The sequence below is a fragment of the Ranitomeya imitator genome, chromosome 3, assembly GCF_032444005.1.
Source record: "Ranitomeya imitator isolate aRanImi1 chromosome 3, aRanImi1.pri, whole genome shotgun sequence".
NCBI classification, from domain to species: domain Eukaryota; kingdom Metazoa; phylum Chordata; class Amphibia; order Anura; family Dendrobatidae; genus Ranitomeya; species Ranitomeya imitator.
The window spans coordinates 817571884-817588476 of record NC_091284.1 but is presented as its reverse complement, the minus strand read 5'-3'; the positions used below and the strand labels follow the sequence as shown (position 1 = coordinate 817588476).

Below are 16593 nucleotides of genomic sequence, written 5' to 3'. Positions count from 1 at the left end.
AGGTTCTTCAAAGTAGCCACCTTTTGCTTTTATTACTGCTTTGCACACTCTTGGCATTCTCTTGATGAGCTTCAAGAGGTAGTCACCGGGAATAGTTTTCACTTCACAGGTGTGCCCTGTCAGGTTTAATAAGTGGGATTTCTTGCCTTATAAATGGTGTTGGGACCATCAGTTGTGTTGTGCAGAAGTCTGGTGGATACACAGCTGATAGTCCTTCTGAACAGACTGTTAGAATTTATATTATGGCAAGAAAATAGCAGCTAAGAAAAACGAGTGGCCATCATTACTTTAAGAAATGAAGGTCAGTCAGTCCGAAAAATTGGGCAAACTTTGAAAGTGTCCCCAAGTGCAGTGGTAAAAACCATCAAGTGCTACAAAGAAACTGGCTCACATGAGGACCGCCCCAGGAAAGGAAGACCAAGAGTCACCTCTGCTTCTGAGGATACGTTTATCCGAGTCACCAGCCTCAGAAATCGCAGGTTAACAGCAGCTCCGATTAGAGACCAGGTCAATGCCACACAGCGTTCTAGCAGCAGACACATCTCTACAACAACTGTTTAGAGGAGACTTTGTGCAGCAGGCCTTCATGGTAAAATAGCTGCTAGGAAACCACTGCTAAGGACAGGCAACAAGCAGAAGAGACTTGTTTGGGCTAAAGAACACAAGGAATGGACATTAGACCAGTGGAAATCTGTGCTTTGGTCTGATGAGTCCAAATTTGAGATCTTTGGTTCCAACCACCGTGTCTTTGTGCGACACAGAAAAGGTGAACAGATGGACTCTACATGCCTGGTTCCCACCGTAAAGCATGGAGGAGGAGGTGTGATGGTGTGGGGGGGCTTTGCTGGTGACACTGTTGGGGATTTATTCAAAATTGAAGGCATACTGAACCAGCATGGCTACCACAGCATCTTGCAGCGGCATGCTATTCCATCCGGTTTGCGTTTAGTTGGACCATTATTTATTTTTCAACAGGACAATGACCCCAAACACACCTCCAGGCTGTGTAAGGGCTATTTGACCAAGAAGGAGAGTGATGGGGTGCTACGCCAGATGACCTGGCCTCCACAGTCACCAGACCTGAACCCAATCGAGATGGTTTGGGGTGAGCTGGACCGCAGAGTGAAGGCAAAAGGGCCAACAAGTGCTAAGCATCTCTGGGAACTCCTTCAAGATTGTTGGACGACCATTTCCGGTGACTACCTCTTGAAGCTCATCAAGAGAATGCCAAGTGTGTGCAAAGCAGTCATCAAAGCAAAAGGTGGCTACTCTGAAGAACCTAGAATATAAGACATAATTTCAGTGGTTTCACACTATTTTGTTAAGTATATAATTCCACATGTGATAATTCATAGTTTTGATGCCTTCAGCGTGAATGTACAATTTTCATAGTCATGAAAATACAGAAAAATCTTTAAATGAGAAGGTGTGTCCAAACTTTTGGTCTGTACTTTATTATCCATCGATTATCTATCTATTATCTATCTATTCACTATGTAACACATTTTAATTTATTTTTTGTTCCTTCCTTGGCCCAAAGTGTGTTTTCCTGATCCGTTATGCCTAAAACAAATAGAAAATAGTTGTTGTTCCACAATAACTTTGATCCTGTGATCAGGACAATGAAGACTACTCAGTATTGAATACGAATGGAGAATTTTCCCGAAAACAGACACATTTTCAAAATGTCATTGTCCTGATCACAGAAGCAAAGTTTTTGTGGAACAACAACTATTTTCTATTTGTTTTAGGCATAACGGATCAGGAAAACACACTTTGGACCAAGGAACAAAAAATAAATACAAATTTGTTATAGTGTAATTTCCTTTTTGTAACACAATAAATACGACATTTTTCTGCCCTGTGGTCATAAAATCAAAGTTTGTACTGAATGAAGTCATTTGTCCATAATCTTTAAACATAACCAGTTGAAATATTACACTTGGAAGCCAGGAACAAAAATTGTGTTACATAGTGATCTAACTCTTATCTATCTATCATCTATCATCTATCTATCTATTCTATTATCTATATATTATCTATTATCTATCTAATATCTATCATCTATTTATATATTATCTATCTATCTATTATCTATCTATTATCTGTCTATTATCTGTCTATTATCTATTATTTATCTATTATCTATCAATCATCCATGTATAACCATTATCTATTTATTATCTATTATCTATTTTTTATCTATTTTCTATCTATTATTTATTATCTATCGATCATCTTTATCTATATTTATTATCTATCTATTATCTATTTATTATCTATTATCTATCTATTATCTATCTATATTTATCATCTATTATCTATTCTGTCCACTAGGGGGCACACACACATTTTTTATTTTTTATATTAAGTGATAATGAAAATAAGATTCTTATTTCTGTCAGACGATAAGACATGCCTCTCATGTGGTCCGGCTCATGTTGGGCCAGTGAAACTTTAACCCGTTCTTCCCCCTGATCCTCCTTTTTCTTTTCACTTTCTCTATACTTTCAGGCATTTATTTCATTTATTATTATATTACCATTCATTGTACTCACTTACATAGCGCCATTGTATTCTGCAGCGCTTTAGAGACAATATAATCTCCGTCCCCGATGGGGCTCAAAATCTACATTCCCTATCAGTCTTTGGAATGTGGGAAGAAACCGGAGAACCCGGAGGAAACCCACGCAAACTCCGGGAGAACATACAGACTCCTTGCAGACGAAGCTATGAATCCTGAAATGAGAGAAATTATATTCGGCGCTCAACAAGTAACGCTTTATAACAGATTTGGCTTGAAACAGGCATGTTAATGCCGAAACGTCGCAGCGCAGCCGATCTGTGCACACCAGCGTCTTATGTGCTCTGAGCATCGGAAGAACACAATGATATAAAAGAGTCCGGCAGCATCCAGACAATGGGGTCACATTGTAGGCTGCTCGATACGGACGCAGGACCACTCATGGATCCTACGAGTCCTGTTCTGTTGCCCCCCATAGTAATCCGATCTCATCAGCTGCTCTCAATCTCGGGGATTTGTTTTGAGAGAAATGCTTAAATATTATAATGGGGTCCGAGCAAATGTAAGACGGTCAGTAAATTATTAACCATATTTCATTGCTGGTGCGGACAGATTAATAAATTACATCAGAACAATGTATTACACGAAGATTCAATAATTCACAGAAATAGATACATTTTTTAAAGCTTTTACCTTTTCTTTGTAGGATTTATGAGTAACCCATTCACCAGAGGAGGTTTAGTCTCTTCTAATTATCGAAGTCTACCTGTGGGATCAGAAGAAAAGAAATAATGACATTCCCATAAAAAGAAAAGATAGATAATCAATAGATAAATAGATAATAGATCGATGATAGATAGATGATAGATAGACAATAGATAGATAATAGATCGATGATAGATAGATAATAGATAATAGATGATAGATAATAGATAGATAGATAATAGATACATGATAGATAATAGATAGATGATAGATAATAGATAGATAATAGATATATAGATAATAGATAGATAGATAGATAATAGATAGATGATAGATAGATAATAGATAGATAGTAGATAAATAATAGATAGATAATAGATAATAGATAGTTAGATAATAGATAGATAATACAGTAGATAGATAATAGATAGATGATAGATAGATAATATATTGATAATAGATAGATAATAAATGATAAATAATAGAGAGATAATAGAAAGATAATAGATAGATAGATAATAGATAGATAATAGATAGATAGATAATAGATGATAAATAGATAATAAATGATAGATAATAGATGATAGATAATAGATGATAGATAATAGATAGATAATAGATAGATAGATAATAGATAGATGATAAATAGATAATAAATGATAGATAATAGATGATAGATAATAGATGATATATAATAGATAGGTAATAAATAGGTAGATTATAGAAGATATTAGATAGATAATCAATAGATAGATAGATGATATATAATAGATGACAGATTATAGATAATACATGACTAGATATAGTGGAATAAATGAACCTGTCACCTGTTTTGTCATATAACAACTAAAGCCATCACCTTATTCAGCGTCTGTGCATATATAGCCCCCTGGTTCCCCCTGTATACCCCTAAGAACCTATTTCGGTTTTCCCTGTTATGATAAGGTAATACAGTACCACAATGGACATAGAGGTCAGAGCACATACAGTGACCTGACAATAACCCAAAAACATAGAACGAGCTCTGAGACGTGGGAACTCTGCTGACCGCAATCCCTAATCCTCTCCACACTAGAGGCAGCCGTGGATTGCGCCTAACGCTCCCTATGCAACTCGGCACAGCCTGAGAAACTAGCTAGCCTGAAGATAGAAAATAAGCCTACCTTGCCTCAGAGAAATACCCCAAAGGAAAAGGCAGCCCCCACATAAAATGACTGTGAGTTAAGATGAAAAGACAAAGTGAGGCCCGACTTTCTGAACAGAGTGAGGATAGGAAAGGTAACTTTGCGGTCAACACAAAACCCTACAAAAACCACGCAAAGGGGGCAAAAAGACCCTCCGTACCGAACTAACGGCACGGAGGTACACCCTCTGCGTCCCAGAGCTTCCAGCAAGCAGGAAAAAACAAATAGACAAGCTGGACAGAAAAAACAGCAAACAAAATAGCAAAGCAGAACTTAGCTATGCAGAGCAGCAGGCCACAGGAACGATCCAGGAGGAAACAGGTCCAATACTAGAACATTGACTGGAGGCCAGGATCAAAGCACCAGGTGGAGTTAAATAGAGCAGCACCTAACGACTTCACCACATCACCTGAGGAAGGAAACTCAGAAGCCGCAGTACCACTTTCCTCCACCAACAGAAGCTCACAGAGAGAATCAGCCGAAGTACCACTTGTGACCACAGGAGGGAGCTCTGCCACAGAATTCACAACATTTCCCGCACCGTATGGTAATCCGGTTGGTCCGGGCCGATGAGCGAGGTTTCAGGCCTCTCCATCCCTCCCCCCGGCTGCTGCTCGCCGTCCTCCTTCTGTAACTGACATTATCCACATTGCTGAGCGAAATCTTACACCTGTGCACATAAATCGCGGCTCGCTCCTGCGCACTGTGCCTTGCCCTACTGCGGGCAGAGCTGAAAACATAAGTGCACCTACGCCACAAAGCTCCTCTTCATAAGATAAATGATTCAGCCCAGCGCCCATTAAAGCCTCATTACCCCTGATGAAGCCAGCAGTGGCGAAACAATAAGCAATATAGTGTGGGCTAACAGATGGAGAGCAGTAACGCGTGGTCCGCGGCCACTACAGAGAGAGACGAATCTACACAATGATCTGAAGCTAGTGGAGACAATTATAATTAGAATTAATTAGTTATTTCTCACTTTAGGAATTTGTAAATAAAGTTCTATCTGAGCCTGTCATGGACAGTTTCGCTTTTTGTTCCTGGACTGATAACAACAATCTTAGGCAATGTGGACATGACGTTTTTCTAGGAGATTTTAAAGCGGAAACTCTCCAAATCCTCCTAAAAATCTAAAAACTTTTCAAAAACGTTGAGTTTTCGCTTCAAAAATCTATTGGAAACACTCTGTCTGCACATAGCTTTACAAGAATATCATTAGGAAAGACCGTCAATGTGTGATCAACCAACATTGGGATCTTCACTGATCGGTGGAAGAAATGTGCAAAATTGCCAGAAAAAAAAAAACAGATTCTTATAGTTTTTCAGAATTCTATTATTTTGTAGCATAATCCTACAGAGATCGTGGAATGTTTGCTGAAGGCTTCTCTACATGCACAGCAGCTTATCGAAAAAGTAGAGCTGGAGTTAGTCCTTTTGCAACTTGCCAAATTTTCCAATTTTGTGCTTTTGCCATTTTCTTCCTTCGTTCATGAGCAGTAGTTTTTTTTCATATTTTTTTTCTACACAGCTGTATGTGGTTTTGCTTTTTTTTCCCCAGGACGAGTTGTAGTTTTTAATGCTGCTACAAGCCGTGAGGCAGGGTGATCAAATGTTCCGGAATCAGATAACAAGATACAGTGTAGTAAACTAAAGCGAAATAAAAAAAAAAAGGTGAAGTCTGGTCATGGCCCGAGTTCAGAATACCAGTACGATAGAAGATCAAAGCAAAGGGGCTAGGCAAATGGATGCTCAGAATGAAGTACAAGGCAGCAATAGATCAACAAAGCACAGGAAGGCAAGACAAACATGCACCACCAAGAGAAAGCTACGTCTGGCAGAGACCTGGGACTGAGAGCTCAGCTAAGCAGCTGGGTAGTCATTTGGAACAGGGAGCACCTGAAGGAAGCTCAGCACCTCCCAGTCTGACTTTGGACAGCTGAGCTGTCAATCAAAACTCTGACAGCTCAGCACCTCCCAGTTTCAGATTGGATGACTGAGTTGTCAATCAAAACACCGACAGCTCAGCATACCCCTGCACTAGACTGGACGATTGAGCTGTCACTCATTGCACACACTGAATGGAAGAATTGAGACACTAGCCAAGGTTTGCGCGGACTGCACTCGTACTCGTGATAGTCTATGGGGCCATTCACTTGTCTGTGATTGTTCCGGGACCGAGCAGTCCATGCAAAATAGTGGAGACAAGTCCGATTTTGATCCAAATTTAACTATAATAGGTGCATGAGTTGCAATCACTTGGGTCCTGGAGCATAAAGGGGCCAAAAAGTTTCTTTTGGCCCATATGAATTGACTGCTGCTATTAAAAATCTCCAGTAGCAAGGGACCTTGCTTTAACTTTTGAATTGGGGCACACAAGGGTCATGTTCGATTTTGTACCATTTTTAGGTATATATGATATTTGAAGAATTTTGCTTGTTTTTTTTTTTTTTTTTAACAAAAACTGAAATTCTAACACTTGGATCTTTTTTATTTTACTGAGATAAATAATTTTGATCGGTCAAACTTTTGAAGATGTAGCAAGGGGGGAAGGTGGGTGACATAGAGAAAAAATAAAATCCATAAAGACACCTCCAGAGAAGGGAGAAGAGTTGACACTTGAAGTAGTAGTACTTTGAAGTAGGACTACACATTGAACATACAGTAACTAATTATTCGTAGATAGAGAGAAATTAATTAAAACAGGGGAAATAGAGAGAGATATGACTATTCGACCTCCTTTGAAGCAGAGACCCCCTGCAGTGGCCATGTAATTAAGACAGGACATCTACTCAGGGAACCAGATACCACAATGGACATTTGAGGAGAACTGCCTTGCCAGGCAGAAGCTTCCTCTCAGCAATGAATCTTTTGTAGACCAGCAGGTGCTAATGTCCAGATATGAATATTGGGGTTTATATTGATCCAATAGTTGTGGGAGATACATTTTAACGAACAGAACGCATTCACTCACATCACTATAAGCCCTCCATGATCTGAAAGATGATGCTAACCAGCTCATGTTTGATCCCTACGTAAAGGTAAAATCACAATTAAAGATATGACAATATCCACCGCCTGGAACTCCCAGGGATGAAGATATCCTGTAAGTCGGGAATCTATTAACATTCTGCCAGACCCAGCACATCCCACAATCAGTCCCCACATGATATCATAAGGAGAGGTATGTGGGAATATCCTTGGGCTAAGAAAAAGCAGTCTTTGGTTTTGGGTCATCGTTCATTCTGGAAGTCATAGTTTGCTATGAGGATGGTACATTTTCCCTCCACTAAGCTTAGTAATTCTCTTTCGTTATTCCTTTTTATGTCATGTAATTATATATATCGTATTGTTTTTTTTCCCATTTTCTATCTTTGTATATTTATTATAAACACTGCCTACGTTTCTGGATTAAATATGTAAAATTTAACAGCTCTGTTCCTCTTGTTCTGTAAACCGCACCCCTAAAGCCATATACTACCTGATACGGGTGTGTAAACGATTGGTGGTGGCAGTTAGTAGTGGTTCCTTTCTTTTTCTTATTTGGCAGTGGCCGTACCGGGGTATATATTTATATTCCGTGCATTGGTGTTGGAGATGAATATACCATACGCTCACTGTGAATTCCCCAATAACCGACCTTGTAGTGGAAGCAGCCGTGACCTCGTCCATCACTCATCAGTCAATTGAGCAACTACCCTGACGAATGGAGCAGCAGAGTTGCGTTCCCTTGGCAGTGAGTGACTCTAATTTTTGTCATTTTGATTTTATTTATTCATTTTATTATTTTTGTATTTTTTCTCTTCCATAGGTAACTTGAACCTACAATGTCTGGACTTGACAAAGGTGTCAAGCTGGAGACCTCGGGAACCTTTTGCAAGCCTCGGTTACTTTAGCAACTCATTGGCACGCTATAACAGTGCGGGGTGGGTGTAAGACAACTGGACCCTTTTAGTGGCACTTAATGGGTTAAACAGCATGCCAAGTCACTGCTGATAGTGGTGGATGCAGTCAGTCAAATAATAATAAAACATTAATTCAAACACATCAATTAATAATATTAACCCCTTCATGGCCTTGGGATTTTTCGTTTTTCCGTGTTCGTTTTTCACTCCTCTCCTTCCCAGAGCCATAGCTTTTTTATTTTTCCGTCAATTTGGCCATGTGAGGGCTTATTTTTTGCGGGACGAGTTGTACTTTTGAACAACATCATTGGTTTTAGCATATCGTGTACTAGAAAACGGGAAAAAAATTCCAAGTGCGGTGAAATTGCAAAAAAAGTGCAATCCCACACTTGTTTTTTGTTTGACTTTTTTGCTAGGTTCACTAAATGCTAAAACTGACCTGCCATTATGATTCTCCAGGTCAGTACGAGTTCATAGACACCTAAGATGACTAGGTTATTTTTTACCTAAGTGGTGAAAAAAAATTCTAAACTTTGCTAAAAAAAAAAAAAAAAAATTTGCGCCATTTTCCGATACCCGTAGCGTCTCCATTTTTCATGATCTGGGGTCGGTTGAGGGTTTATTTTTTGCGTACCGAGATGACGTTTTTAATGATAGCATTTTGGTGCATATACGTTCTTTTGATCGCCCGTTATTGCATTTTAATGCAATGTCGCGGCGACCAAAAAAACGTAATTCTGGCGTTTCGAATTTTTTTCTCGCTACGCTGTTTAGCGATCAGGTTAATGCTTTTTTTTAGTTGATAGATCGGGCGATTCTGAGCGCTGCGATAACAAATATGCATAGATTTGATTTTGTTTTATTGATTTATTTTGATTGGGGCGAAAGGGGGGTGATTTAAAATTTTATATATTTTTTTCACATTTTTTTTTAACTTTTTTTTTTTTAACTTTTGCCATGCTTCAATAGCCTCCATGGGAGGCTAGAAGCAGGCACAACGCGATCGCCTCACAGCTGCCGGCGATCAGTAACCATAGAGGTTTCAAGGACCTCTATGGTTACAATTCTGAAGCACCGCCGACCCCCGATCATGTGACGGGGGTCGGCGATGACGTCATTTCCGGCCGCCCGGCCGGAAGCAGTAGTTAAATGCCGCTGTCTGCGTTTGACAGCGGCATTTAACTAGTTAATAGGTGCGGGCAGAGTAGGGGTGATGCACGAGAGAAATCTTGTATACGATTGTGGGAAGAGGAGATAAGAGGGGAGTAGAGAAGGAGATCTTGTGAGGATCGGAGGTTGCGTGCAGGTAAGTACCGGGAGACGAGGTCACAGATGTATGGAGTATAAAGAAAAAGAACCCAGCACTCAACTGATGCTTTAGTGCAATTTTAATCGTAGTAGTACCCAATAAACGTTTCGGTCCTTGAATGGACCTTCGTCAGTAACTACATGTGAAAACCAAAAACAAGTGTGAGCTGCACACTGAGGTAGTCCTCACAGCGCGCCGTCACTTCCTGTCTGCCACCCAGCCGCTGATTGGCTGTTGGAGCTGGCTTGTCCCGCCCCTTTCTTATAAGATGGCGGCCGCACTTACTTCTGATCAGACTAGCGGTGGACACCGCGTCTGACAGCACCACCATCCAGCTCGGTCTCCTCAGGTAAATCCCCTGCACTAGAGCGTTTCTCTGATCGGCCGGTTTTTGCGGTATGTAATTTTATTTTATTTATTTATTTTTTTTTTTCTCTTCGGTATGTAATTTCTTTTTCATTATCCACCCACAGTACCGCTCCTATCTGACTCACACATAAGGTATGTTTTACCTTATATCCCCTGACACCATGTGCTTACCGGTCCATGGGAATTTTATGGGACTTTCTTACACTTACAGACGCTGCTTTTTTGTACCCTATGACCATACGGTCTATTCTATTATTCTACAGTACGGTATGTACCTCCTCTCCCACTATTATCTTTCTGGTGTATCTTTCCTTATTTCATCCTGAGTGGAACATAATTCAGCCTAGATATTCGGGTTATTTTCTCCCCAGCATATACTCTATGTATAGATTGACCAGAGTTTTGTATCGATGCTATTGTCCTTTTCCAAAATACCTTGTATATACTTTATTTTGTATGCATCTTTATTTTCTGTAATTTTTGTTTACACTTGTTTTTGGTTTTCACATGTAGTTACTGACGAAGGTCCATTCAAGGACCGAAACGTTTATTGGGTACTACTACGATTAAAATTGCACTAAAGCATCAGTTGAGTGCTGGGTTCTTTTTCTTTATAGTCTATGAAGGTGTGGGAACCTAACCTAGCACCATTCTTCTCCAGTAGTGCACACGGTTTTTGTATCTGATAATCTTCCCCTACGTGATTGCACACTGACGGGTCATGTCCACATTCTCCTATAATGCTGAGGAGACCTCGAATATCCTGGCACGTTCCACTTTCAGTAGCGATTTTTTAAAAATCCCTCCTAGGGAAGCAAGGGGGAGAGATCTAGAAAGGGAACTTCGAACTTCACTGTGCCACACTCTCTGAGTATCTTCGAGCACAACGGATCCCTAGGGGTCTACGGGTTCCACTACGTCCCACACTGTTTCGGGACTCTCCCGAGTATTGCACCAGATATGAACAAATATTAAATAAATGTTCTTTCGACATTATTACCCTGACGATTGAGCACCTGCAGAAAGCGATCTCCACAAGCTCCGAGACCATCAAATCCATCGAGGCTCAACTGTCTTCATCTGGGACCCCCGAGGAACTGATTACCCTCAAGGACCAAATATCCAGAAACATCGAGAAGCACCGACGGGAGACAGAGGACAGAAAACGTAGCAAATTCAATAGGGACACGGAGGACTACGAGCGCCAACAGGTATACAGATGGCAGGACAATTATGCCGGACGTCGAAACCCATCTCGCCAGGCCCAGCGTACCTCCCTCGACTACTCAACATCAGGCTCAGAACAGGAGTTGGGTACCCCTGCCACACTTCCACCCCGTTTTTTAGGCCAACGACAACGCTTCCCGAGAAGAAGACCACGAGGCGCGGCCACGGACATAGGAGGAGACTCGGCCCAAGGGAGGATAACGAGATCTCAGGTACCAATCCATTGGTAATTAACATCTCTGATAGATTACTTGGTGTAGCGGAATACAAAGTCCTGCAGAAGGGTTTGTCTTTTTGTCCATCATACCAATGTCATACATTTGATCTTGAAATGGATCTTCAGAGATTCTTTCGATCACTTAGACTTAAGGCCTTTTTCTCCACATCTCCCGAATCTTCTTCTACCCTACCCTCCACGGGCTCATCTGACGGTCCTCTCTCTTCACGGAGCCTAGGGCTCTACACCAAAAGTCATTTCAGACCTCCCCAAGGCTCACACGCCATGGAATCTTTCATAGGTTTTGTGAAAGAATCATTTAAATTACTATGTGAGGATATCAGAAAGGGTAAATTGTTTTTTCCCCCCAATCTCTCTCCCATGGAACGACAAGCCATACGGGGCCTACAAAACGACAACAACCTCATTTTCAAACCTGCAGATAAAGGGGGCGCCCTTGTGATTATGAATAGATCGGACTACCTTCTTGAAATCAAACGCCAACTAGGTAATCCCACGATCTATGTTAAATTACCACACGACCCCCTATCCGTGACTCGTCAAATCATCTCGGACACTCTTTTGAAATATATTGAGTTAGGGGTCCTAGACCCTAAGACACGGGACTTCCTCACCAAACTACACCCTATCACCCCAGTATTTTATACCATTCCCAAAATCCACAAAAACTTAGAGAAACCCCCAGGGAGGCCCATAGTCGCCTCTACCGACTCTATCCTCTCCCCACTGGCCATTTACCTAGAAAAAATTCTCACCCCATTGATTAGGACATCAAAATCCTTTATCCTGGACACAGGATCCTTCCTTAACATCCTGAAAGACATAAGTCCCATTCCTCCACACTCAATTCTGGTAACAATGGATGTAAAAGACTTGTATACATCTATCCCCCATATAGAAGGCATCAATTCGGTCCATAAACTCCTGACCCAGTCCGGCTTGCTACCCAACCAGATCAACTTGTGTATTGACCTACTAACCATCATTCTTACCCGTAATTATTTTTTGTTCCAGGATGACTTTTATCTACAAATCCGTGGTACCGCGATGGGCTCCAACGTAGCACCCCCGTATGCTAATTGCTACATGGCCGATTTTGAGGAGAGTCTGATATACCCTCACCCACTATTTCGTGACCACGTCCTTGTATGGAAACGTTACATCGACGACGTATTTTGCATATGGGGGGGCTCGTTGGAAGCCCTCGCGTTCTTCTTCGACTGGCTGAACACGGCCTGGCCAGGTATCTCTTTCACCATGTCTCACAGTACTACACAGATCAATTTCCTAGACACCTTAGTCATTCTACAACCTGATGGCTCTTTCACTACCGACCTCTACACTAAAAGCACTGACCGTAACAGTTTGTTACATTTTACGAGTTTCCACCCTCCGGCCACAAAAAATTCAGTACCTAAGTCCCAATTTTATCGGGTCTCTAAGATTGTGCCTGACACAGAGCTTAGATCGATCCGCCTCCAGGAAATGGCTTCTAAGTTCACTCAACGGGGTTACCCGCCAGCAATACTGGAAAAAGCCGCTGCCCCCCCTACCCCACGACCCAATAGAGCCTCTAATCGGATCCCGTTTGTTCATTCATATCACCCGTTTGTGTACATTCTACATAGGTCAATACGCCGGAATTGGCACCTGCTGTCCAAGGGTTACCCCAACGTTACTGAGTTTCAGAACCCTTTTCTTCCCTGTTTCAAACGTCCACCCAACTTAAAGGACTCGTTGGTCAGGGCAGATTTGGGATCAGGTATTCCATCCCCCCGCCAACGGTTCTTACAGAGTCCACGTACCGGGACCTTCCCATGCCTGAACTGCTCTCAATGTCATAATGTCCTTAAAGGACCCCGCTTCCATCATCCTCGCTCTGGAAAGTCATTCCGAATCCCGGAGTATTTCACATGCGCTTCATCATGGGTTATATACTTAATCAAATGTCCCTGTGGACTTCTATACATAGGTGAAACAACGCAACCTATTCGCGATCGGATTTCCAAACATAAATCCACGGTCCGCTGTAAGAACCTGTTGTTACCCATCCCCCTCCACTTCCATAATTTGGGTCATAATATCTCACAGCTACAGTTCCAGGTAATAGAACATATCCCCCCCATCCGGCGGGGTGGTGATCGGGTTGCTCGCCTAAAGCGGAGGGAAGCGTTTTGGATCCACACATTGGAGACCCTCCACCCACTGGGACTCAATAGAGACTATGATTTAGCCTCTTTTCTCTGAGACTGTATGGTACTATCGGGTGATTTGCTCTGCAATGTGGTATCATGTTATTTTCCCACAGGTCATTACGGACTTCTTCTATCTTACTGGTTTTGTTATTTTTACCATTGTAAGTCATTGATGCAATTTTTACCATGGTCTAATTCTTCCTTTCTTTTACCTCTAGAGTCGTCTGTACTGATCACTTCGGTCTACCCGCACACCTCACTGGACCAAGCTGGTTATCCTCACCTAGCTGATCATATCACTAATCAGACCTATAGACCATAGGAGCACCTATCACCATGGAGATTGTTCACCCAGCATATCATCTCCGTATAGGCACTTCAGCTCCATATCACTTGTCCTATGTTGCCTGTATTGTCATTCCTTTTCTACTTTCTCCTTGCCGCACTTTCCGTAGCGCTCGTGGTTTTTTTTTTTTTTTTTTCCCATTGTATTGCCCTATCCCTATGACAACGTGATGTCACTTCCGGTCACCATACACAGGAACTCTCATTGAGCTGCACACTGAGGTAGTCCTCACAGCGCGCCGTCACTTCCTGTCTGCCACCCAGCCGCTGATTGGCTGTTGGAGCTGGCTTGTCCCGCCCCTTTCTTATAAGATGGCGGCCGCACTTACTTCTGATCAGACTAGCGGTGGACACCGCGTCTGACAGCACCACCATCCAGCTCGGTCTCCTCAGGTAAATCCCCTGCACTAGAGCGTTTCTCTGATCGGCCGGTTTTTGCGGTATGTAATTTTATTTTTATTTTTTTATTTTTTTTTTTTTTTTCTCTTCGGTATGTAATTTCTTTTTCATTATCCACCCACAGTACCGCTCCTATCTGACTCACACATAAGGTATGTTTTACCTTATATCCCCTGACACCATGTGCTTACCGGTCCATGGGAATTTTATGGGACTTTCTTACACTTACAGACGCTGCTTTTTTGTACCCTATGACCATACGGTCTATTCTATTATTCTACAGTACGGTATGTACCTCCTCTCCCACTATTATCTTTCTGGTGTATCTTTCCTTATTTCATCCTGAGTGGAACATAATTCAGCCTAGATATTCGGGTTATTTTCTCCCCAGCATATACTCTATGTATAGATTGACCAGAGTTTTGTATCGATGCTATTGTCCTTTTCCAAAATACCTTGTATATACTTTATTTTGTATGCATCTTTATTTTCTGTAATTTTTGTTTACACTTGTTTTTGGTTTTCACATGTAGTTACTGACGAAGGTCCATTCAAGGACCGAAACGTTTATTGGGTACTACTACGATTAAAATTGCACTAAAGCATCAGTTGAGTGCTGGGTTCTTTTTCTTTATAGTCTATGAAGGTGTGGGAACCTAACCTAGCACCATTCTTCTCCAGTAGTGCACACGGTTTTTGTAACAGATGTATGGAGGACACAGGTTGTGGATGGCTTTGTACGTCATGGTTAGGGTTTTTGTAGTGGAGTCTCTGGGCAATGGGGAGCCAGTGAAGGGATTGACAGAGAGGAGAGGCCGGGGAATAGCGGGGGGACAGGTGGATTAGTCGGGCAGCAGAGTTTAGAATAGATTGGAGGGGTGCGAGTGTTAGAGGGGAGGCCACAGAGCAGGAGGTTGCAGTAGTCAAGGCGAGAGATGATGAGGGCATGGACTAGGGGTTTTTGCAGATTCTTGGTTGAGGAATGTACGGATTCATGAAATATTTTTGAGTTGAAGTCGGCAGGAAGTGGAAAGGGCTTGGATATGTGGTTTGAAGGAGAGATCAGTGTCAAGGATTACCCCGAGACAGCGGGCTTGTGGGACTGGGGAGAGTGGGCAGCCATTTACTGTAATGGATAGGTTCGTTGGGGGGGTCGCGTGAGATGGGGGAAAGACGATGAATTCTGTTTTGTCCATGTTACGTTTTAGAAATCTAGCGGAGAAGAAGGATGAAATAGCGGACAGACATTGAGGGATTCTGGTTAGAAGGGAGGTGATATCTGGTCCAGAGATGTAGATCTGTGTGTCATCAGCATAGAGGTGATACTGAAAGCCGTGAGATTCTATGAGCTGTCCCAGGCCGAAGGGACATAAGGGATATAAATGAATAATTGTAATAGTAATATAAATTTAAAATAATTAAAATATGTAAATGAATAATAATAAAAAATAAAGTGTAATCTATTCAATAATAATTAAAAAAAGAATTCAAATATATAAATGAATAAATGCAAAGAAAAAAAAATAAAATAAATCATTTAAAAGTGACAGAATTCGGCAAGCTTAAAAAAAGTCAAATTTAAAAACAGTTATTAGACCCCTAGTGCAGTTCTCACATTTGTCAGACTCACGTCCGCTTTGAGGATTTTCTGTAGCGCACGATCTGGCTTCAAAGGACTGTGAAATACCAAATATTGGTTTTTAAATGAAAACTAAATAGTAATGTGCCACTTCAAAGGCAGTCGGGGTCCACACAGAACTGACTGACACTTCTGTGATTAGGCTCCTTCTAATCTTTCTGGAGTCCGGGGAACAATTAGGTCAGTAATTGTGCTGTCATACAAATGTGTTGATAGAAAGAAGTAAAAAATAAAAAAAAAAACACTAAAAATGCGAGTAATCATATTTATTAGACTCTCATTGTTGGTGGTATTTTTTTTTGACAGAATTTTATTTTTGCATAATTTTATTGTGAATTAAAGTATTCACGTTATAGACGGTGACGGCTTTGTGGGGAGCTTGTGACACTTTGATGTGAGCAATTTTCAGCTTTATTGTGAAAATTTGAAGCAATTAACTTTAGTTGGAAAAAAAAAAAACTGAAAACTTTTTAATAACCATCATCAGATAATAAAGAAGATCCAAACTGGTGACCAGGAGAGGAATCGAGTGCACAAAGAAAGGGAACAATGCACCA

The 16593-nt window shown here is 41.3% G+C and overlaps 1 protein-coding gene across 1 annotated transcript in view; it reads right to left on the bottom strand.

Annotated features, from left to right (window-relative positions):
- The window catches only part of TENM4 (teneurin transmembrane protein 4), a 1627060-nt gene that overhangs the window by 821321 nt on the left and 789146 nt on the right, over positions 1-16593 (bottom strand). The window contains exon 4 of the mRNA XM_069759344.1: positions 3218-3290. The gene's annotated coding sequence lies outside the window, so the exon portion shown is untranslated. The remainder of the gene's footprint in view (positions 1-3217; positions 3291-16593) is intronic.